The sequence below is a fragment of the Dermacentor albipictus genome, chromosome 4, assembly GCF_038994185.2.
Source record: "Dermacentor albipictus isolate Rhodes 1998 colony chromosome 4, USDA_Dalb.pri_finalv2, whole genome shotgun sequence".
NCBI classification, from domain to species: domain Eukaryota; kingdom Metazoa; phylum Arthropoda; class Arachnida; order Ixodida; family Ixodidae; genus Dermacentor; species Dermacentor albipictus.
This window is the reverse complement of record NC_091824.1, coordinates 86,755,709-86,781,385: the sequence shown is the minus strand read 5'-3', so window position 1 is coordinate 86,781,385 and position 25,677 is coordinate 86,755,709. Positions and strand designations below refer to the sequence as shown.

The 25,677-nt window shown below is 45.3% G+C and overlaps 1 long non-coding RNA gene across 1 annotated transcript in view; it reads right to left on the bottom strand.

The window, feature by feature from the left end:
* LOC135901191 (uncharacterized) overlaps positions 1 to 22,447 on the bottom strand; it is a 163,009-nt gene extending 140,562 nt beyond the window's left edge. Inside the window, exons 1-3 of the long non-coding RNA XR_010564036.2 lie at positions 22,284 to 22,447; positions 5,464 to 5,581; positions 2,198 to 2,242 (exon numbers count right to left, since the gene is read on the bottom strand). This is a non-coding gene — a long non-coding RNA (uncharacterized lncRNA). The remainder of the gene's footprint in view (positions 1 to 2,197; positions 2,243 to 5,463; positions 5,582 to 22,283) is intronic.
* Positions 22,448 to 25,677: the final 3,230 nt, after the last annotated feature.

The window sequence follows — 25,677 nt, the reverse complement described above, 5'->3', positions numbered from 1 at the left end:
GTTAAGGAAAGACACGTGCTACGTACAATATACCTGTCTTGTTCAAAGCAAACACCGGCACGCTTTTGCGGAAGAAATTAGGCCAGGTTGGGCCACATGTTGTTTAACCTCAAAGATGGAACATAAGATGTAATGCTTGTAATGTAATGTTTAGTTGTATGGTCCTCCGTTTATTTTGATGCGAATAGCATTCCTGGAATTAACAGACGAGATTTATTTTTTACGGCTATCTAGCTACCCCATTAAAAATGTTACCATTCTTAATTTTTAGTGGATGATAGTTGGGACACCCTGTATATTAAGTTGATAGTCTCGATCATGCGAAGGACCTGTAGTTTTGCCAGAATCCAATACCATTATTTGTGAACATTTGTTTGTTGGAACCATTGGTTCGTATGTGCAAGCAATCGTCAGACAGATCCTTTACGCGTGAAAACGCCTGCCTACGGCAAAGTGTAATCATCACCTATACTGGCTGCTAAGCTCGGGACCCACACCTCGTCGTTAACCGACATTCATTGACACCGCCTGCCATTTACGCTTGCGTACTGCACTCCGCAGAATGCGAGAACTTAGTTTTTTTTCATTTAAGGAAGAGTTTCCGGACGCAGTCACTGGGAAGTCGGTCATAATCCTGCCGTTGAAGGACACTTCGTTCCTTTCGGATTAGATAGAACAGCGCGAATTCTGGAACAGCGTGAAAGCTAGCGCTTTGAAATCCTTGCGGAAATGTCGCCTCACAGCCACAATTTAGTAATAAATGTGTAGGAGTGCCACATTGCTTTCTACCATGCGACACATAGCCCTTTCAGGCACCATGTGGCACTAGGGAGCTTAGATTTGTTGTCCCGGACTGCCCAGAACCGCCCGAGACGCTGCATAAGCAACGCTCGTTGCCCGAAAGTACCGCTCTGTACGTGAGGGACGGATAATCGAAAATGCCCACTGAGCCACATTATCGTTACAGGGTGTGAAGCCAAACTGAGGGTGAGATATTTCTTGAAAAATGTGGAGTGCGTTTCCATTTACAGTGATGACCAACTACCAGGAAAGCTGTTACCTTTCGTAATAGCTCAGACCTGTAGGATGCCACCTAAAGCTGTGCGCGCCCTTCAAGGGACAAGTTTACAGTATTTAAGAACAATTCAGGGTGATTATCTTGGATAGGCTATTTTTGAGGCACTCTCACTTATGTCGGGCTCTATGCCTCACTGGAATGATTGGCAGTGCAGATCAGAGCTGGTTTTACACTGGCTAAACTTCCTGTCTGTTTCTTGGCTATGTGAGCGAGCTGCAGATCTTTGCACGAGAAGGATTTCTATTGCCTACGTCTCATTGGCTTCCACTGCCTTAGTTGTCGCTGTCTAGGTTATTTCTTCTACGAAGAGCACCTTTTACCCACAGCATCATCAAATCAATTTGATGGAAAATAAACGTCTTCATCATCTTTATTATTATTACCAAGCGGTAATGCGGCATTCATCTTGATGTATGATGATTTAGCTGATGTTCACGTAACCACGGGACAATGAATGAACTTGGAAAATGGCGTCCGTGAAAAATTGGTTCATAATGCTCTAGCCCAACTGAATTCTCACGTTCAGATTCTTCGGCCAAAAGAGGATATTGTTTTGGCCAACTTATTTCAGCGTTCAGTTTTCAGCAGCGCCAGCTTTTGGATTGAAAAGTAGTTAGGGATGACTGTGTCCATTGCAAAAGTACAAGGAATCCTTATGCTACTTCGGCGGGAGTCCGCAAAAGCGATAACACAATTCTCATATGTGCAAAGCAATTTTGCGCCTTCTTTTCTTCTTCTTGTATGTCCCGGCTCAAATGCCTACAAAGACAGCACGAATGAAGAACATATATTATTTTAAGAAATTCTCGAAAACGTCGACTCCGCGACGTGCTTTCAAGGCAATGTCATTGCACCGAAAGTGCGGAAACTGATTCTACGCTCCGGTCAGCTAAAAACGGCGTAAGCAAAAATGTACGCACGCCTCTATTGTGGCTGAATAATTACGCAGTAATTGAAAGTCAGTGTGCGTGGCGTGCAAGGTAAGGCCACATCTTTTTATAGGTTGCAGCGTTGACGAAGTGATGGGTCAACTGCTCCATCGAATGCATGACACATACCTTAATAAATTATGCGTTGGTCAGCAATGTGCAGCAGTTAAAATTTGCTGAAGTCACTTACCTGCACAGCTTACAAGTTCCATGAAGCTGCCAACGCCCGTCTGACCTGCAGACGCATAAAAAACGGGAAATAAAATCCCTCATGTGATGTGGCGTAAAACTGAGGCGTAAATCCCCGACGAAAGGAGAGCGTATGGTAAACGTGCATAGAACGGAGGATTAGTTGAGAAACGAAGGGCCTTGTGGTGTTTTGGGTTAGACCTAATACTGCACTGATAATCTCTGACAGAGAAACAATAAAAGGGTGAGCATGAACTAACCGATGTTCGAACGTGAGGGAAACGGCTTCTAATTACTTGGCTAAACACAAAACACAAGCACCACGATTTGCCAGCTTGGATTGATTATACATTGGTGCCGTGCAGCGCTCTCCTAGCGAAGCTGTTAATCAGCCAGCAACGCAACCTGCATCAGGGACCTCAACTGTTGCTCTGAAGTGTAACTATCAGTGATTATAAAATAAGTAACCAAGTGTATAGTGCGAGCTTCATTAGCCAGTGATTTTTATTCAGCCGCCTACGGCTGTATATTGAGCCCGTGTCTGTCAGAAATAGAAGCAGCTTGCAAACTCCTTCACGTGTAATCTCATCGCGAGCAACGTAAAGGCAAAAACGTGGACCACCCAATGGGCTATGAATGCCCAAAATAGAGCGCTGCTAATGTACACAGTGTAATAAGGCTATTCTTAATTCGACCGAAAAAGATTGCTGTCTTTTCAGGCTGTGAACGAAATATTTAAGTAGGCAAAATCCACCATGTTGAAGAAGTGCAACACAATCTCTGAAATCCTGAATAAAAAAAAAAAATGTAGTGCAGGGTAGTCAGCTGGGCGCAGTCTGATTAAACTCCTTGTCCTTCCTCCTCCCCCGACCCCCCTCCCTGCGTAGCACCGTATTTGAGGTTGGCATAACCCTCGTGCCTGCGCTAATGAAGAGTTCTCAGATACAGAATGATTAGGGCTTACGGTAACGCACACCTGCTCATGAGCGAACATTTGCATATAATATGGTTGATAACGTAAGTTGAACCAACCAATTTTTTTTTCTTTGCTTGCAACTACTGTACGCAGTAAAGACGAGTGTCGCTATTGACATAAACGGCAATACTACCCTAGACAGAAATGCGAATTACGGCCGAACTTATCGCTTCTACTTGCTTTTTCTGACGTTGTCCTGTGGTACCGGGTGCTCTCGACAACATTTCGAGACTCGGAATGTCACAAGAACCTTTCGTGGGCAATTCGACGAAGCCGAGGGGCTCACGTACGAGAGGCTTTTCTCTTCTTGCCAGTTATAAGCAAATAAGACGCGATCATCGCGGGCAAAGACAAGGAACGCGATGGAAACGGCCCGGGCACGCTTTCATATTCAGTGCGCGGCCCCCTCAAAGCCGTCACGAGAAATCTCTTCTTTGTATGCCGCGCGCAAACGCATTCACGTTTATGCGTTCCTGTATCGGAACCCTTTTGCTGGCGCTTGGGAGCTGCGGAATTTCAGCGTGAATGCGTGGCTTATCGCGCAGCAAGACACCCTTCACATGTAAAACACGAAGCGTGGGAGCCGTGCGTCTTCAAGCGTCCGTGACTGGGATCGGTCTTCGCCCCTACACCCCGCCCCCTCATCTCGCCCCCTGTCCTTTTCTCCTTGTCCATTTTGCTGCGAAAGAGGATCAAGCTGACGTCGCGCGGAAATGTATATTACCGTCGAATGAACGCCTCCGAATATCGACGGCGATGTATACCGCCCGGCTGCGGCGGAGTGGTTGCTATAGACGACTGTGCTGCTCCAGTCGTCTTATACATTCGTGGCAAAAAGAAAAAAAAGACATTTACGCAAAGAGTAGCCAAAACACGTGCATCTTAGTGAGCTTCCTTTTCAGCTTGAGCTAAAGGGAAAAAAATAAAGTAGTAATACTTGCTTCTCAGCTTTCTGGCAACGAAGTTGCGATTCTTGGCGCTGTCTGGGTCGCGCTTCGAAGACGTGGTACGTTGCTATCGTCTGTGTCTTTTTTTTTATACTGCATTGCGTGCAGACTGCGCATCATTAGGAGAAGCGAGGCGACTTAGGAATATCCTTCCTGGCGTCGGAAAAATGCTTCCTACTTTGACATCTCTTGTCACTGTATTCTAGCGCTATCTCGCGACTCTCTTCTCGATCTAAAGATTGTGCTTTATATCTCTTTTCTCTTTCTTTATTTGGCTTTTCAAGCGAAAGTGATATTGCCTACAGAGCTTTTCTCTCTCCTTTTCAGCTTGGGTGCAAAGTTCTTTTTTTTTAATCAATATCATTCCGGCTGACCCCCGAGTTCTTTTGTCACTTCGTACACGTCCTTCGGATGACCGGCAAGCCGTCGGCGGAAACGCGTTACGTTCACGTCGGCTATGATGGATGGCTCGATGCTATGCTGAACCCGAAACCGTGACGGAACTAGAAGCTCGGAATGCTGCTGCTTTTGTGATGGTGTCAAAAGCTCTTTTCTATTTCAGCGATTTCTCTTTAGAAGACTTCCCTCGGTCGCCTTTTTTCGGCGCGTTTTTCCTCGCGCTACAGAGAGGAGCAGTTCCGTAACTAAGCCGTCGAGTCGGGAGTATGTGCAGTCGCAGCCAGCGAGCAGCGAAACTAATGCCTCTCCACCAATTGCAAAAAAAAACCAATTCATAAAATTCTGCTGGTGTTGCCATTCAGTCAGGTGCATTCTTCCCTTACGACTTTCAGTGAGGTCCCCTGTGTCCGCGATTACGCGGCGCACTTTCAATTTACCATTCATTGTCACCTGCAGCTATTTAAACTCCTGTCATGAAACAGTCGCAGCGCATATATACGATGATATCAGCCGCCTTTCTTGCAGTCGATGCGCATGACGGAAATGTTATTTTACTGTCTCCTTTTTTTCATATTTTTTGTCTATTGCTCTCTCGTACTGGCCTTGTGTACCATTGATATTTCCAATGCGCATCGCCAAGAATGGGTGATACATCTGCCACTGCTGGCATCCAGTGAGTTGTTTCTTGAGGAACCTTAGCAGGACATAAATATATGCCCGCAACTTTGCATTACCGCGTTAATAACGCAAGCTTCCTGGGCGTCGCTGTAATTACTTCTCTATTGTATTATTTATGGGTGAGTGCCCTACATAAGCCCTGCAGAATCTGCAGTGCATGCCTTTTCACTCACGCGCCATAGTAAAAAAAGATTTGCTCGCTCCCCAAAAGAAAAGGCCAATAGCTCATTTTAAGGAAGGATGTAACTATTATGCTCTTTTCCTTACCGTTGCCTCAGTTGCGCTGTCGCCCTGAGCAAAGTATACGCAACTATCGGTGCTTGCTTCCCATGAGTGGGGTCTTACCCTACGGGCAGTCGATAAGCGCTAAAGGCACAGAGAATACCTGCAAAGGTAAGAGAGGAACGTTGGGCAGTGCAAGGACTAGTTAGTTAGCCTACATTGAGATAATGATGTAGGCACCCTTACATTGCCCTTACACCCTTTCTGATGAAGAAACAGAAATAGTTGGGAACAGTGCAGAAGTGGACACTGAAACTTTTTTATGCATTTTGTTCTTATTCTTGCGTGACATGTTGCTTATCATGTTTACTCCTCCGTGCGCTTCATCAAAGTATGTGAGCTAAGAGGATTGTTTCGCACCGTCACAAGCAAGTTCACTGAGCAGAGTTGCTCATATGAGGTTTCGTTATACTTATTTACTTGGTATGCCAGTTATTCTATTCCATCATCTTCTGAAGCCTCGTAATGAGCTTTGCTGAACTTCGCTGACATAGTGACGGTTTAGCAGTATCATACAACGTGAAGTGAACGCGTGCTCTCGTAGCTTATTCTGAGACACTTAGTTGTTGTTTTCTTCTTTCTTTCCTTTTATTTTTGTTGCAGTAGTTTTGACCAACATGCCCTTGAATTGCTGTTATACATGTTACTATGCTCTCCAGAAAACGCTTAGGCGTAGGCACAGTAATTAGCCGCTCAGGGGAAATTTCTCCAGGGTCCTTCCACCCCCTGTAATATTAGCGCAAGATATCATCCAGAGCACGCCTATTGCGAACTTTGGGTATTGACAGTGAGATGTTTCAATTTTGGGTAAACATGTGGCGAATTTCGAGAAAGAAAAGTCTGTTTCCATTGTGGGAAAAGACTAAAAATAATAAAGAAACATCTTTACTATGCGGCTTAAAATCGACAAAAATAAAGTTCTGTTTGGCGTCTTTCCCTTTCAGCGCGCTCGCACGATCGTTCCAGGCCCTTTCTGAGGCTGCGCGCAGCGGAGCGTCAGCCGCCGTTCCCCGCGCCGAGACTCGTATACACGCACAATAACGCAACGGCCGCCATATTTTCTTTCCCCGGGAAAGCACATCAATGTGTCGATCTGGCGAGAGCGGATGGGGATACGGCCTGATTGTAGTTGCCACGGCAACGCCATATATATACATGGATCGCCACCCGCCTCGCCTTCCGCCCCCCTTTCCGTCCGCTGCACCAGCCGTTTAGGGACTCGAAAGGGGGCGCCTCCGGGCTGCGACCCCGTGGCCCCCCTTCTCGGTGCCGGTAAATGGTGCCTGTCCGGGGTGCGCGCTCGGCGCTCGGAATGTCGACCTCCAGCCGACTCGCTCCTTCTTCTTCTTCTTCATCTTTCTTTTGTTTATCTTACGCCCGCGTAGACTACCGCGTCTCACTCCCTCACCATAGAGAGGAGGGAAGGCGTTGCCTACTTCACGGTTGTCGCCGACCAAAGAACCGACTCGCCTCGGGTGCAACAGCCGTAGGAAACAACTATACTGTGATGGACAGCGTAGGCATCCCCTCGGCAATGACAACACGGGACGCCCGGGAGAGGGGGCGAACGGGAGGAGTTCGGGAGGTGAAGTAGTAACGCGTCCCGGGGTCTCGTTGGCCCTCGTCCGAGGAAGAACCTCCGTTCCCTCTCCTCTCACCGGGTCGCGTCAGCGCGTGGCAGCGCGCCACGACGGCCGGGAGCCGTTAGCCACACGGTTGGCTTCGCACGGCACCCATTCGCATTCCTCGCGTTTCCAAGCCCCGCGCCACGGTCGCGCGTTCGGCTTGGCTGGCACCCGCTCGTCGTCGTCGTCACCGGCTGAGGCTCTATACCCGCCGCCCCTTATCGTCGGGCTTCACGGCGAGCCCCGCGCTTACCCCATCGGGCCGGGCAAAACGTCTCAATGCGAGATCCTGTCGCTCTTTCTTCTTCTCCTCCTAGGCCTGGTCGTTCTGGATAAGCCCTGCCCTTTCGTGCGTCGTTCTTTCTTTTTTCTATCTGGTGCCTTTTGCCTAAGCGGGTCGGGTCTCTGTCTCCTTTTACTGCTCCTCCGCTAGGCCTTCCGTCCTTGCTCTTTTGTCTTCGACCGTCTTCGATTTGCGGTAATGGGTCTAGGGGTAAAATGGTTGCCCGAGAGCCGATCTCCTCTCTGTCCCCCCGTTCCTCTCTTGGCGACGTTTTCCACTAGGCTGAAATCAGGAGCTTCCCTCGTGGATCGCGTTATCTGGTTACACCCTTTGTGCTTTTTACCCGTGTTTCTGCCTATCTTGTTCGCGCGTAGCGTCGGACGTCTTGCGCATCGTCTGTCCGTTTGTTGGAACGCCTCCAAATTGGCAAAAGAATGCGGCACTTTCGGATGCCCTACCTATTATGTGTATTAGTGCTCGTCTTTGGATGATGGGTTTTTGGCCATTCGTATTTACATGAATCCAGAGTGAAAGGGAGGTACTGATTGACGCTAGTGTAAATGAAGTTCTCGTTTATTTTATTTTAAGTTTATCAATGAAATGTGCCAAGTAACTGTTTATATAGAGAAGAGGTGATAAACTGCTGAACAAACGCGGTACAAGCGTCTTGATAACTGGCCGAATTTTGTCACGTTGATTACATATATATCATGACCTAACAAAATACAAAGCACGGTGAACTGCAAACTGAGCCTTCAACAAGTAGGTCTGGAGCTAACGCTGTATCTCCTGACTCATTTAAGAGCGTGTTGCTTTTCAACGCTTTCTTAAAAGAAGCTAACATATTCTCAAATAATTAGACACAAAGTCTGCCTGAAAATTTATTTTGATCAACTTGCAATTGGGGTGTGAAGAAAAGCACCCATTCAAATGAATACCGATAACCTTATTTGTACAGTTTTGGCTAACCAGAGACGCTTTGAAAGGAAGCAATATATATTACCCACATTTGAAGAACGCTTAAGCTTCGCTTTTAAGAGTGGAACGCGATAGCAATCAAAGATCTCTGACTGCTTGTCGCGCTTCCCGGCAACCACAGCTTTCTTGCGGATGCGTGGAGGCGGGCACAATCTGGATGGTGTTGTTGCAAGGAACCGAGCGGGTCGCGCCCCTCTATGAATGGTAGAAGCGCTGGAAAAGGGGTTTGTGTTTTAGTTCCCGCGTAACAGAATTATGTTTTCTGGCGTATTCAAATTACAATCCGATGCTATCATGTCTGTATACTGTGTGTAGGTCGTACTTTACAACTTTTCTGACGCATTTTACTTTGAAGAATTCAATCAGTTCAGTCATGCCTCAGCACCATGCATTGGAGGGACTGCGTGCTTCTGGTCCGTAATGATTTTTCGCGAAACGACGTCCGATGCCGACACCGGAGTTCTTACGACGAGGAGCCCTAATGCTATCGCGTTAATAGTTTTAAGTTCTAAGTAACATGTTGTTACACCGAGTAACTTACGACACGATTACAAGATGAAAATGTTGGGGTTACAAAATAGTGTATGAAGGCTAACGTTGGCTAAAGTATGTGACATTTCTACGTATCTACAATGCATATAACCAGTGCCGATAAATAAATTATTGTTTAGCGCTGCAACACACTGAACTTCAACCAGACACAGCTTCGCGGATGCCACTAGGAGACTGAAAGCGATGCACCTGGAAAACCAAATTGCCAAGCACATGCATGGTCATTCATGCACATTGCATGAACAGGCGCACAAACATATGCACGTACAACGCCAGAAAATAATAAAGTTGAAGGTTGTGGCCAACGCTTAATAATAAAGAAGTGGTTGGAAGTGTTGTATCTGAGACCGCGAGCCTTGTTTGGGATGTAGCAGTGGCTTAAACTACTTATTCAACGAGAAAAAAGAACGAGTGTTGAAGCCACTCGAGCTTCATTCCTCACCGGTGGCTAGGCTTTGTAGTGGAGAAGCCGAGCTGGAGCTATCGAGCTTATCATTGTGTGCAGAGCTCCATACTGTTTCGGCCGTGTGTGAAGCAACCTTTACAAAACTTATGATCTTTTTTTTCCTTCCGCGTATTCTTTGAAATTAACAAGCTGAACCACGCAAAATCCTGTTTGTCATTGGTAGCCTGAAAAACTTCGGGCACAAGGTAGTGAACATTCACTATAATCTAATCAAAATGGCATTGTGCCAGACACAAAAAATTTTCGCCCATTCTCGTTGCTCAGGGTTCGCATGACATGGGGCACCAGGGAAACGATACAGTGGTGTCACGCTCGCTATAACCACGTAATGTTCTCTAATAACGTCGGCCTGACCTAGTGTTTTGCGAGGACTGATGCAAAGCTCTTAAGAAGATTTAGTTCGAGTTCACTGTTGCACCCAGGAATTCACAACTTCAAAAAATCATTGGATAGAAAATTAGCAGATCGATAGAACTTCTAGCAGACTTCCCTGCTTTGGATGCTGTTTGACATGGAACTATGCAATGGTACTGCGCCGTCTATAGTCAATAATTAAAGAGCTATTTGCAAAATTGCGTTACAGTACATTTTGTGGTTATCGCATAAATTGCGATGTCCACTGTAACTGCGAATATTGGACTGTTAGAGGCGGTAATTATTGTTTTTGAGTTTTTATAATCTCATACAATCGTCGCACAAACACATGATATAGACTTGCAAGTTTTCAAAGTCACAGAGGCGGATGTCTATTTTCCCTTAACCCTGCAGATGTGCCCGTAACCCGTCGTTGCAGGTGCACCAACTTTTCTTATCGTATTAACCAATTTCTCGCACCAAGACCTGCGGTCTATGCCGCGGATTATCGCTGTGATAGCCTGTAGCAAAAAGAACGCCAGGTGCTTTTCCTCCTATACACAGATTAGGAGGAAAAGCACCTGACGTTCTTTTTGCTACAGGCTATCACCGCGATAATCCGCGGCATAGACCGCCAGGTGCTTTTCCTCCTATACACAGATTAACACCAACTTCCGGTGGCAGTTGCCAGCCTGCTCCTCGCTTTCCCTTTCCTGATACCTGTGTATATGTGTATATGTGTTCAAAACAAATAATAATAATAATAACACCAACAGGCTCTCAGGGCTAGTATTTCCAAACAGGAATTCCTTGAAGAAACATCAGTACGAACGTCTCTCAAGGTCACACTTAGTGGCATCATCTGGCAATATTAACAGCGTGCGTGTTTATATACAGGGTGATCAATTTTAATTGCTATGGAATTTAAAGAAGAAAGACTGTTCCAGTTACCATAGTTCTAGTCCCTGAGTTGGATTATTCAGCGAGGCGAATTTTACTTGCACGAGAAATGAAAACACCTATTCAACAAACTGGCAAAAATGCATTAATTATCTTTAATTAATTACTTTAAGGCACATATTGTCATTTACGAATTGTAGCCGAATTTTAGAATTAATTTCCAGGGAGACGCCAGTTTGGAGATATGCGCCATCAAACTTGCCGTAAAAATTCACCGTTGTTCCTCTTATGTTTCTAACACAAACGTTCTTTCAGGCATTGAAGCACAAAAGTAAGTGTAACGCCCATGTATTTCGTTCCACAATTTGGGAAACAATATCTACAAACTGATGTCCTCCTGGAAACTCATTTCCGGCGGATACGTCCTTCAAGCTGACCGTTGGAAATTCGTAAATTGCAATATGTGCTGTAAATAATGAATTACGAAGTGAATTAGTAAATTTTCTAAATTAGTTGAATATATGCTTTGATTTCTCGCGCTAGTGATGTCGGCCTCTTCGAATAATCTAGCTCGACGACAAGAATTATGATATCTACCACAGGCGATATTTAAAAATTTCATGAAACGAGTAAATGATCTCCTGCACGTCAAATTATTGTGAAGGAAGCATGTGTTGTACTGTGTAGTGTCAAGAGTTAGTGTGAGTGTGCTATATAAGACTCAGACAGTTGGGCAACCTCTGTTAAGAGCTCCGTTTGCTATACCCAAAGCTTCTGGAAGAACTCGTAATTTCTTTTTTCCAATATAGCAAAAACAATTGTGGCTACAAAACGCGATGATTGTTTCAAGGCTCGCTTGATGGGCACCTTCTTTCAGTGTACGCTTCAGGTTACCCAATAGCCCGAAGTATACCTTACTCCATTTAGTCGCTTACGTCGGAGCTACTATTCCCACAACGGCGCGCACTCGCTGCCATTAAGCCTTGCGTTTCAAGTCTGATGACGGTTTCCTAGCGGTCTCCCCCCCCCCCCCCCGCCCCCCAAAATAAAAGAAAGGTTTGCTATTGCAGTTCTACCAACGCGTTGCTCAGCAAGCGGTTCAGAGATCTTTCCTTTCCTGTTTCCGCGTTCGTGTTCTCACGTAACCCTTCCGACACGTGGAAAGAGCAAATCCACGATTAATTGCAGCCGGTGAGGCGCATTCGCGGGATCTGTGTGGCCCACTGTCAAGAAGGCCCTCTCTCGAAAAGCAGCAACAAAACGGCCATAACTTGGTCTATCGCGCGTTCTGAACAGAGCGAGATTCCACTCGGCTCAGTCCCTGTTCATTACAGCGCCGTCAAATAGGAACATTCATCTCCTCTGCCTGTTGGCGTCTGCACCGCTGCAGAGACGACGATTAAAGGCCAGCGGCGCAAGTGTTTTGTTCGGCTGCGCTTTCCGTGATCCTTTCAGATTGCGTGACCACACGGGACTCCGGATTACGTCTGGGGATTACCGCTGTACCAGCCACGGCGTTGAGGCGGCCGGCACGCGCGCAGGAAAGTGTCCGCGCTATTGTTTTTGATTGCACTATCTTTTCCTCTTTGATGCTTTTTTTTTGTGCGTGCCTCCTTCTTCGGGTCTCTCTTACCCCGGCATTTATCACAGTCGCTTTTCCCTTGCACTTTTGGACAGTACTTTTTAATCCGTCAGTTGTTTTTGTACCTTCTCCTTTAGACGAGATTGCGTGCTTCTCGGTTTAGCTCGAGTTACCGGGCTTTTTTCGACGACTCGAGGCATTCTTTCTGTAGTAACATGTCATCAACAGCTGCTCTGTCTGGCTTAGCTCTTTAGATGGTTGTCTCTGAGCGGGTAGCTTTGCTGCCATTTGCGAGTCGGGGTACTTAATCACTCGGCTAAAGCTGTAATTACCACTCTACGCAGCGCAGACATAATACTGTTATTCTTGGTGCGAAAACTTCTAGAGGAATGCCGTTTTCGAGACTAGTTCTGAAAAATGTTACTTCAAACAGAAAAAAATAATACAACAACAAAATGTTGAAAGTATGAGAAACTAGGTTTTGTTAATGACATGCGTTAAAAGATTTCATTCTGCATGCAAGCCATATTTGCTACACGTGTTGTTTCGAAACTGCTAGAAAGAGATACTCGTAGTAATGAAAATAAAGCATGCATCGTCCACAGTCGTCTTATAAATTTTATGAGAGGACTCAGCTTCACCCCACGTGAATTTTTCCTTCCTACAGAAACCATGTACGCAAGTTCTTAGTGTAATGCGCGTTTATACTGGAAATAAGTTGTGCTAGTTGTGCTAGCACAAGTTCTGCTAGTTGTGCTAGTTGTGCTAGTTACATTTAACATTGACATGAGAGAGGTAGAATATTATACCAAAAGTATAAGCTTTCGTTATTCATACGCGCCTGTATCATCTCCTTAGCCTGCGGTGTGCGACACTCGAGGAATGTTTATACCCCAGTGGCTGTGCATCTAAACGTGATCAGGCCCATCGCGCCCTACTAACCTTTATAGAACTAACTAACTTAGGTTCACGTTTGTAGCATGAACATTGAACATTCTGTAGTAGCGTGACCTTCACTGACCGGCCCTACTGTATGTGATCAGTACTGAACCCTAACGCTTCTTCCTTCGAAGACGGGAGGTGGCGGGTTCAAACACCTTATAGTGTATATTGTGAACCGACTAACGGTGAAACGGTGAATACGTGCAGCTTTACTTGGCGTCTCATCGTGGAGAACACAATTAGCCGCATAGCGAACTAGCCATGGATGTGGTTGATAATTGTGGAGGCTGTTCGACGTGGCGTCACTTTAATTCCGGCTGCAGAGTTCTACTTTTGTCTTTAGATTTGTGCTGTTGCAGTGTCCTGTTGCTCTCCTTTCCTCTTTCCTTTTTCCTCCCTTCCTTCCTATCTTCTATTTCTGTGTTGCTGTCGCCTCCCTTCAGAAGAGTAGGCAGGCGTTGTGCCCCTTCCGGTGGCAGTTGCCAGCCTGCTCCTCGCTTTCCCTTTTCTAATACCTGTGTATATGTGTATATGTGTTCAAATAATAATAATATCAAATTTCGGCTGATTGACAGTTGACTCTCTTGCCTTATTGATGTCTATGGAGCTGGGATTAAGAATAGGTGAAAACAGATACCTAAAGGTATATATCTACAGATGAACTGTTAATTCACAACCACCTCACATGTATGGTAACCTGCGTTTTTATTATTTAAATAAAGATATTACGTTTACCGCCATCTTGCTTTCGCACAACAATTCACTAAACACCACTGCTCGCTTAGTGTGCCCGGACATTTATTTGCCGAGACCACGACAGGTCTTTGAAGCAGATCTCTTCTTCCAAAAGGCGATGCGTGTGAAACGGTGCTCTTTTGCTTTTATTTTTGGACAAACGAAGCTATCAAAGACATGAAGTATCTTTTTCTTATTTTTTTAACAATCTGGGCGAAAAAGCTATCATCTCGTGACGTAATTGAAGCGAGAAGAAATTATTCGACAGCGCAATTTCTTTTTAAAAGCTTGTAAGAACAAATGTGCTCGGTTACTCTAAGTGTCCTTCTAATGGAGCCCACAGTTACTTCGTTTAACGCAAAGCAAGAAAACTTACCAGTTGAATAAATGAAAACAAATTGTCACGAGGAGACAGACGGTGGCTCACTACTGCCATGCGAGATGCTACTTCAACGTTGCACGCACTCACGACACACATGTGTATCTTTCGAAACTAGACCATGTAAGAGCTTAAAACCACACATTTATTCCTCTCGACCGCCAAGCGCGGTGATCAAAACATCTTCGTTCTAGCTATTTCACGCGTTTGGAGAGCAGAGGAACCCTTTCAAAACAACCTTGCGGTAAAGATTCAGTCACGAGAAGAAGAGCCTATTGTAGTTGCGCCTAATCAATGCCTTATGGTATTCAGTATCTCCGAAAATAGATTAGAAATATAAAAGAAATGTAATAAGACGGTGATCACCGCGCTATTTTTTTATGGTTAATGACAGAACACTGCGTACACCTACCCAGCACTTCCCATCTCCGCTTCTCGCCTCTCCCTGTGTCCACACTCACCCAATTTTCCGGCCACTCAATATACCGCTCAAAGCCAGCCAGTACAGTTGCATCATGGAAGTTTCAGGTGCTCCCTTCGATTTGCCTGTTGTAAATCACAGGATATCGGTAGAATTAACCAGCGTTTTCTAATGTCTTCTGTGTTTAACATATAACTGTGAGGTTACGTAGACCTCTATGCCTCATTGTTTTAACGTTATGCTACAACGCTGAGGCGTAGCTGGGAAGAGCATCGTTTAGTGGCGATATAATGTGAGGCCTTGCTGAACAAAAGTTTCGAAGACTGCAATTATATTCTTACTATTCTATCACATTAAGTACATCAGCAGCGATAAATTGTTTACAATTGTTTTATGCTATTGGTTGCGCAAAGATGAACTGGAAAACAGAGGAATGTTTTCAAAGCATTGAAGCTGCAGACCGCTGCATCATACGGTATTGCCACCAGTTCCTCTATACGAGGAGAAAAGCGTTGATGACATACTACGCCATGGCCACTTCCTTTGATGCAGGGGCAACCTTTGCTTTGGCACAGGTGTAACGTATCAATGCGAGCCCATCGTATGGCACGCGCGACTTCTGCGGGTTAAAGCCACTTGGTGTCTCGCAAAAGATACCACTCATCCGTAAATGCTGGCTCCGGAATACCGGAGAATCGAGCAAGCCTCATTTTGTTTCATCGCAGTAAGGTTATCTGACGAATAGAAGAGCAGCTAGGGGCGAATTCGAGACCGCTAACAGGGGCAGCCAAAAGAGGAGAGGGTGAATGGGGGGGGGGGGGGCACTGTGGCCTCCCAACGATCGGGACGTGAAGGTGCAGAAGATATCAAAGGAGACAGTCTGGGGGAAAAAATGACGGCAGATGGGGCATAGGCGGCTCGTGTGTCGCGTATACTAGAGCATCGCCGCGAGGCTCTAGATCATCATTGAAAGCGACGCCGGCTCTACGAGGAAGGAAGCCGGCAGCGGCGGCAACGAACTGTGGAGTGCGAGCATCCTGGAATGGGACGCTGCGGCAATAATGACCACTTTGGGGCACACTCGATGCTTCTTCGGAGCGCCTCCGCGAGGACGCTGATGGCATAGTCTCCAATGCATGAGGAGTCAGCTCTATGTACCGCTGCTCTTCGCTTGACGACACGTTATAGGTTGTTCCCAAAGGTGAACGCCATTTGTGTATTGAAATTTGTAACAAATATCTGTCATGAACGAAGCAAATCTAGTTTCCTCAGACTGAAGTCAAAGCTCTCACTTGATATACTCGAATATCACGCCTCCGATATCCTTTCGCTATTGCAAATGTGCTGCACAAAAGCTGCTGTAGCCCATGCAGTGACTAAGAACAGGCTTTTGATTCAGACAGAGCGAGAGAGAAAAGAAGAGATGAAATCCCACAGAAGGTTAATATATTAAGTGTCCGGTTGGCTACTTTGCATAGGAGGATGGGGTAAGGGTAGAAAAAATGAGAACACAAGATAAAAAATAAAAGAACGCATCTGTTTGCTCACGTAGGAATACTGACTTTCGCGTTAAGCACGTCTGCGCGAACGTAAAGAAACTAAGAATTTAAAGCGCAGGAATGTGTAATAGGTGCATTGAATAGTCATCTGAGAAGTCACATGCACACTTCTGGGCGTGCTGGTTGAAGTGAAGTGTACATGGATAATATTTCTAGAAAGCAATAACATAATCCTGAAAAATGTCTGACGCCTGTTCGTTCCGTTTCGACATGAGTATGAAGTCTCGGATGTGCTGCGAAAAAAAAAAAGAAAAAAGAATGGTATCAAGCACACTGCCACGGCTGGGAACGTGAAACGCCTTGTGGGTGCTGCACATAGATTATGGGCACTAGTGTACAGAAATGACGTAACCAAATACCCGTGTTACACTTATTCACGCATTAGAAAGTTTTCATGCCTAACTATGATTACACCCAGTGACGCTCTTATGGTAAAATTGTGCGATCATGCTAATTTCCTATTTGTCGTGGGCCCGTTTATGTTGTGGGGGATATTCGGGCCTGTGTGGTAAAGAAATCGCCCTCCGGCTGATGACCCCCGAAAATGCATTGCGCTGCTCGAGCCCACCGTACTCGTACATGATTGGGGCTCCTGTGCTTGCCTCAATCTCCTGGCTTGCGCCGCCTATGAAAACGCACACGCTCCGCGGTGGTCAAAGGTGTTGTTTATTCCTCTGGCTTGCTGCCCCAGTATCTCCCCGCAATTCCGGGGCCGCACATGTCAAGCGCAGGGAGCTATATAGGCGAGCAAGCGTGAAATTTCTGCAACAACTTGCCCACTTGCAGGCCTTATAACTCCGGATGAGCACCACTTTGAGCTTGATAAACTATACCTAGTCAGCTCTCTCAAACGCGATCATTCCTGCACGGATAGACAAACGTACTGCCGAGCTATGCCCCCTGAACACCGCACGCGAGGATAAATTTAGCACCGATTGCGCCATGCTTGGCGCGACAACAGCGCCATCTGTGCACACGACACATGCAGGATCAAGTAGTGGCTACTTTCCTCTACATAACAATACAAAAGTAAAGCTCACGGCTTGCACGATTTAAAATATTCAAGTGATAATGATATAGCTTGTTTTCTTTACACGCGGTTTTTGAGAACGGCCCTGTCGGACCGATTTTAAACACGTTTCGTGTCAAAATGTGGAAGTAATCTAAACGCTTCTGGAATAGAGGGGTCACCGGACTTAACCGCCAGGCTAAACACACCCTTCCTGACACCACCACCACCATCTCGTGAAGGAAATGGTCGCATGTAGTTCCATAACGATTACGCGCTGTCGGCCGCTGAACAAGCGCAATTATTATGACTAGCGTAAGCTTTGGGAAAAAAGTAAACGTGTTGGAGCCCGGTTAAGCAGTTCGACATTCAGTCCAGTTAAGTGTTCGAACGCAGTTAAGTACGAGTTAAGTGCAAGTGACCGTTAATGCTATTGTTTCTATCGAACAACGTCTCATACACATGTTTACACCAAGGTAAATGTTTTATGCACTTTTTCGTGTCTTGGAAAACTTTGCACGCCTTGAAGACACTCTGTGGCACCCTCGAGAACATCTATAATGGGCGTAAAATGCTGCGCATCAGGCAACAAACACTGAACCCAATAGGAGCCTCTCGGGATGCGTCAATCGTAGCTGCGCGTGTTAATAAGCGACGCCGCAGTGGAGGGCACCGGATTAATTACTATCTGGTGCTCTTCAGGATGCGCCTGAATCTAAGTGTATATAAGAGTGTTCTGGCATTTTGATCTTAACAATACGCGACTTCCACTGACCGGAATTGAGCCCGCGACCTTTTTCTCAGCATTGGAACGACACAGCAACTGTGACACAGCGGCGGATCGTGGACTTCAGTTATTTGCCGGAGTGGTGACGGGACAGGTCCCTTCTTTGTGGCCAAGATGGCGGTACGAGAAGAACATGCAATGAGCCTTTCTTGATACATCACCATAAAGGGATATCGCAAATTTCTTTCATTACGTTGATTCCCGTACAGGATGTTCCGACGGTCATATTCTACGCTAGAAATAGAGACAGTCCACTTGAAGAGTGGATAGCCCTTCAGAATCGGTCAGCAGTGACCACTGCCTGTCCGGACAGATGCTAAGCTCAAAGCCAGAGGGCAGGCACATCATCATCATCATCATCATCATCATCATCATCATCATCATCATCATCATCATCATCATCATCACCACCACCACCACCATCATCATCATCATCATCATCATCACCACCATCATCATCATCATCATCATCATCATCAGCCTGGTTACGCCAACTGCAGGGCAAAGGCCTCTCCCATATTTCTCCAACAACCCCGGTCATGCACTAATTGTGGCCATGCCGTCCCTACAAACTTCTTAATCTCATCTGCCCACCTAACTTTCTGCCACCCCCTGCTACGCTTCCCTCCCCTTGGGATCCAGTCCGTAACCCTTAATGACCATCGGTTATCTTCCCTCCTCATTACATGTCCTGCCCATGCCCATTTCTTTTTCTTGATTTCAACTTAAGATGTCATTAACTCGCGTTTGTTCCCTGGCACAGTGGGCGTCCTATTCTGTTTAGTTGAGTAACGCGAACAGAAGGTGTTTTTTTACCAGCATCCTAATTGGAGATAGCACATGAATATGGTAGCGTCAATGCCGAAGGCGTATCTGAGCATGCTTTGAAGCTACCTTCTTTGTCGGTTTTTTTTTTTTTACTCGCTGGGCAAGGCAATGATGAATTGCTGCTGCGTCAAGCGTGCCGAGATAGTACGCTCGGCAGGCTCAACCGGGACACGTCCCCCCCCCGTCCCCCCCCGTCCCCCCCCCCCCCCCGCAGTTTTCACTCTGCACGCACATTTTACGCGCAGTAGGAACAACAATCAAATAAACAGATACGCTTATGCCTGACTGACAGGTTTGTTATGGCTGCTGCACACGCTTCACAGCTCGTGTAGCAGCCGGCGTCACTATGCGATCCAAACATCTTTGTACATACATAGGCGTTCGCTCATGCGTTGAAACTCTCGGGGTTCTGCATTCGCTCATGCTCAAGTCAGCGCACCATATGTGTCTCGATCCGAGCACTAAAGTGCGCCAGAGCCACATGCGAGGGAAGTTTTACAGTTTCGTTAGGAAGGACGTTTGTAAGTCAGTGCGTATGTGTGTGAGGTTAGCCATAAAGAAAACGTGTCGCTGGGACAAATCCTTCCATTTCAGACGTCACCACTGCAACGCGCCAAGTTTAATGATGCAACAGAAACTTCATGTCCACCCAATTTTACGCTTATTATGTTGTATACAAGACGACAGCCTGAGACAGCATCTGAGCACTGAGAATGGAAAACGAGTACAAGCAGTCAGCTGTGGTCATATGATAATCAGCCGATGAGGAAATATCAGAAAGGAAATCCTTTTCTCTTCAAAATTTTCGAGCATTCAAGCACTACCTTTCCTGTTTAATGTTTTCAATACTGGTTTACGAAATGCATTGCGTTGTCAAGGAAGGCGGTAGTGAAGCAAGCCGATAATGATCGATCGCTAGTTGAGGTTATCGATCGGCAGTGCGATAGAAATACGGTCCTGATCTTTACCACACACAGACACAAAACCACAAGAACAATTTTCATTAGTGTTTTCGATAAACACCTCTCCAGATTAATCTCGCTTGTTTCTAATGATCAAATACCTTGGAGAACTTGGATACACAGTGTCCATTTCTGTGCTTCCTTTTAAACAGTCCGAAGGGAAATGGGCCATTAGGACAAACTGGTCACTGAACTCGACCAATGTCGTCTGCCTGGGGAGCCGCAGATGGAAAATTGGCTGTCATCGTCGAAAGAGCGGGGATGTTTGACAAACGACTGGTGGCCCAGAATGACGACTAGCTCGGGACACGCCAGCATGTGACCGCAAGCCAAATAAAATGTCGATTCACTCAAGAAAGAGGGCAGACTGAGGAAACACGGCACAGTAGATTAAGACAAAGCCAACATGGGTGACAGTGATCCACTCGAGGAAAAAAAGAAATAGAATACCAGTGGACGTCCCAAAACCATCACCGCAGCTCCCAAGATGGGCCAGCTGCGGTGAAAGCCGAGGCGTTTGCCCAAAGCAATAGCTCTGGCGAACTTAGCGCCAGAGAGCAACGGGGAAGGGCGGGTAATTGGAAACTTGGGGATTAATTCTCCCTCTAGAATGGAGCAAACGGGAACAGCAAAGAAAGCCCTCCGCGTTATTTGCGAAGCAAGACTAGAGAGAACGAACAAACTTTTGTTCTCCTTTTTTTTATCCCTTAGCTCAGCCACCCTTTCTACTTCAGCAACTTTTTACCCGGTTTGAACAGACAACTAGCCGTGGGGTATGTTTACTTGCAGTAATGTTCTTGAAGGGAAAAAAGAACAAGAAAAATGGGAATGCCATCAGGTCTCTTAATGCGCGCAATAACATTAGATATTAAAGTGCGTAAAACCTAATGTGCGTAATATATTTGGTTGCTAACGGCATATTCTAATGAATTAGCAAAATTTCCGTAATCTATTTCACTTCTAGTTGCATAAAGCTGACCAAGCAAAAAACAAACGAATGTACAGTATGATCTCCTCTTAAAAGGAACGCCGATATAGCGGATGAAAACTTGAAGTTGGGGCGAGTTGGTACCACCGTAGTATTCAACCAGTATATGGTAATAACACTTACGATGCAGTATTCAGTGTCACTTTACTTGAGGTCATTTGCGCTTTAAAGAATGAGCTGTAGATAGCATGCAATAAAAAGGCATCAATCGATAAAATATGAGTGTGGTCCCCTTCAGTAACCTTACCAGCAATCAGTACTGGTATTCTGAATAATCGTTGCTTTTAACAGTGAACCTTGCTTTACATCAGACATGCATCGAGATGAGAACAACGAAACCTTTGTTTCGCTTGCATATTCGCCCTAAAGAGCGGACCGCTTGCGCCTGATACTGACGTGCCATAGAATATTAAAAGAAACAACTAGCTGGTTATCTAAAAACGTATTCACTGTACGCTTAAGGAAAGATTGGTGTTACTTTTGTGGTAAAATATAACGTTGGTTGATTCCTGGTGGAACCTGGATTACCGGGCATTGATCGTATGTCCATTGGCGTAAACTGAGAACTACTGACCAAACACAGGATTTTTTTTAAAATATATATTCTTTACAAAAACGTAATCAGCGCAGTGAATGCGGCGTCTGTGCGGATGACTTCCTTGCCGAGGCGCACCTACTGTACCGCTAAAGACGTGAGCTTCAGAATACTAATAACAAGAATATATAATAAACTTTTTTTATTGAGGTCTTGGGGGCCGTTGTCTAAATGGAGGATTTCGGGGCAGTTACTTTTCTGCGCATACCCCAATGGTAGCGAAGCTTTCACAGAAGCCGACATGTCAAGAAAATGGGCTCACTGTAACCGTCGCCATCTGCGTATCGTGAGGACAACAGGAAGCAAAAAAAATTTTAAAATTAGAAAAGTGATGTCACAACCGGAAATGGCAGTTACGGCAAAATCCTACGCTGCTTAGCGCGAATGTTCGAATTTGTTTAGCGTCCAGCATTACGGCCGCTACGACAGCAGTTGTTTTTCTTTTGAGGCTGAAGCGAGCTTGCGACTCGGGTCAGCTTAAACAGCAGCGTGTCCTTTAACTATTAGGAGTGGCGTATGTCTTAATGTAAACGTAATTAGGCTGTTATTGACGGGAACGGCTGCAGTAGCTTCCTTAGGAAGGCGAGCGAATAGGATGCAAATAAATGACACTGCCAAAGAGCTTTCAAAATCGACTTCCCATTTATTCGTCTTCAATAATGCAACCAATATAACTGACTAAATAAAACATGTTACAGTGATGAAAAGTACTATGACCAGCACACAGCCGTAATGCATAGCAACCTACGCGAGAACTTTTCACAGAATCATTCATAATTCCTTCCGACACCATGTATTCATACCCAACAACTATCAGACAACATTGCTCCACATTATAATTTAGAAAACATTCCACTTACTAATTTTGTTGGTCCTTGGACACTCAGACCCTGTGTTACGGAGAGTAAACAAACATAGCGCAATGGTTTCTTCACGAGGCGTTCCGCATTTATCGTCACGACGAGACAAGCGCATCGGGTGCTCCAGCGTTAACTTGCACAAAAAAAAAACTGCACTCACACCTTTCGCCAACGAATGCAGTACGCTCGGTCACGCAAAGTTTGAAGTGAAGCGCACGCCGCACTTTGAAGAAACACGCATGGAAACAAAACAAAAAAATTGGATGAAACCGCCGCGTTCAAGTGAATAACGCCATTCCTCACGACATAATAGCTGGCTTGCACAGCCTTGCCAAGCCTTACGCCAGAATCACTGGTTGGTAGGGGTCGCCAAGAAAGAACTAATAAATTGTGAAATTTAAAAAAAAATTAACATTTGCTCTTTTAGTTCAGGAAGAATATCTGAAACTGAAAAGTTAATCTTCTGACAGCATTCTGATTGAACATTCTAGAGCATTTTTTTTTTTGCACACAGGTTTTCTAGTTTCAGTGCTCGCAGTGTGACGTCCGCAATGGTGTGAGAGGTTAAGGTGAGCGCCAGGAAGGCGCCGCCGTTAACTACTGTTCCTCCTCGGGTGCATAATGAAGGTCAAGCACGTCTAGCTATAATACTACTACTACTACTACTACTACTACTACTACTACTACTACTACTACTACTACTACTACTACTACTACTAATAATAATAATAATAATAATAATAATAATAATAATAATAATGAGTGCCCATACCAAGGAAACAACATACGGCCTCTATAATGTCCTCTTCAGCCGGGCGCGAATCGTGTTTTTGTGGATCTCCCTACGGCGAGAAAAGCCTTTGTCTTTCCGGTACAGAAGTTTTAATTGTTTCTTGGGACGTAGTCCTAGCCTTTCATGCAGCCTCGCGTGTATAGTAGCGGGAAAGTATAGTATAGTAGCGGGAATTTTTTTTTCTCTTTCAAATCCGCTTTCACAGCGCGTTGAACCATACATCGTGAGGCGGTGCTGTTAATGAGGGAAAAGCGGTGACCCGAAAGAAAGGGCGCCCCGCCAAGGCTCTCAGTACACTCACAGCTTTCTTTGTTCGCACTGCGAGCAGCAGTAACGAGTGCCGCTGCCATTTACCGACTAAACGACCGCTAACGAACGTGTTTCTGGTAAATGAACATGTACACTCGACAAAGCAGAAAGAAGCTACTTAGGGACTGCGTTCGCTTTGCCAGCAGGGGAGGCCCAGAATTCTTAACCTTCCGTTTTCCTTGCCACCTACGTTTACCACAAGAACGATATAAAGATAAAGAATAACGAAGAAGCTGTGAAATAATGCCTGACAGAATATCACGCGAGTGAACTGCTTGATCATTTAAAAAAATTCCGAGGAGAACTGAGCACTTCTATCAGTTGGGAATGCGAAAGTATTAATGTCTAATTGAACCCCGCTGAGTGGTACTTCTAGTTAACTCCTCGCCGGCAAGCGAGCGCGTTTTGATTAGGCCTTAACGACGGGTACTTTTTATGTCTCTAGACCATCGTATGGATTGGCAAAGGGCATCTACATGTAGCGCTCAACGAGAGAAAAGGCGAGAATTAGTCGCTAAGTAAACTTAATGGTAGATGTGTAATTAGAGTAAATAAAGTGAAACGTTAACCACAATGCGCCATGGACTGCACTATCTCCGGGATCGGCCCACCTTTGCTCTTCTTCTAAATCGAAAGGGTGAACCAAGTGTTCACGCTAAAGAAGACAAGGTCGACGTCACACACGATACGAATAAGACACGAATTCCGTGAATAATGAACACGGAAACGAAACAGGAAAAGACAGAGTATGGTGACATAATCAACATTTCATCATTGGATCACTTTTACCAGTTTTATTGATTTTACTGTGGGGTATGAGGCGGAGAGCTAAAAATACTTTTCGCGACTTGACATTCTCTCTATGGAAGAAATATAAGCGCACAGACATTGTCGCACACAACGACGCGTCCGAAGGTGGTTGCCGCGGAGAGTAATTAAACCGTCGACATCTATCTCAGTGCAGATCACCGCCGTCACTGAGTCAATGGCACCTTCTGAGGTCCTTTGTGTTTAAGCAAAATGCTATTGCCCTGAAGCTTCATTTAAGCACCCCATTAGCAGTGTGCTCTGACTGAATACAGAATAATGAGTAGATTTAGAAACCCATTCTTTCTACAAATAATCCAGCGTAAGGATTCTGAGTAGAGGTCGGTAACATTGCGGGACATGAGCCTGTCATCGTGAACATGCAGGTCATGCAATTTTGCAGTGTTTGTTCGTTCCTTCTTCTTTATTTGTACTCAACGACAAATACGAATAGCTTCTTTTTCGCGTTTGTTTTCGCGTTTTTTCGCGTTTCGCACATTGTCTTTATTTTATTTAGCTGCCTTCTCTCGATTTGTGTGGCCTTGTGGAAACTAAATTTATTTCATTTCAACGGTTGCTCACGCTGACGTTGACGGCGATGTAGTCCAGTGAAAACATGAACGTGTCTGCTTCTCCTCACACAGAAAAAAAAAAGTTATGCGGATCTAGTGCTCAACATGGAATGTGTGTGAAACGAAGCTTTCGTGAAGAGGTTAATGAAGTGCTATAAGTTTACCCGTTTTACGCCTGTGTCTTTGCCGTAAAGAAAACTGAGGCACGTGCATGTGCTCTGACACGCCCATACTACGCAAATATGATACAGACTGCGATCCTCTCAATAAAGCAAGTTGCTGTTCGCACAATAGAACTAAAAGCGGCCAGAACAGTCTCTGTTCGCTATGTAAATGCTTAGGCACGTATGTTTTGTATTCGCAATAGATACTACGAAAGAAAAATAAAAACAAATGCGATTTTGGCCTAATGGTCAGTGAATCGGGCTGCTGTACTGGGGCACTGAGGTTTGGTGCCACCATCAGGCATGTCATTCCTTTTTTTCTTTTTTTGTTGAGTGCGAGTTATTTGGCAGTGCAGCAGCAGCACCCAACAACCACAGTTGGGAAAGTCTGGTACGGTTTGCGAAGAAGCCTTCGTTTTAAAAAGATGCTCTTCACCATGGTGCGTCTGTTGAACGTGCTGAGAAAAGCACATTTCTAGTGCCAAAGATTTGATGTTAGGTCTAGTATTATTGACCTCGAAGGGCCAAGACAAAAAAAAAGTCAAAGATAAGCGATAAAAGTAAACATGTAAAACGGCCAATTCAAGGCCAAGGACGCGCAAAAGAAACGGTTAAGAGCAAATAATAAAGCCGATGTAATTGAGTATATTAGCCCAGATGTCATATACGCATAATGTCGGACTATTCAGTTTTGTTTGGACAACTGCGCTACACTTTTCTATTCTTATCTACTATATTTAGGAATGTTT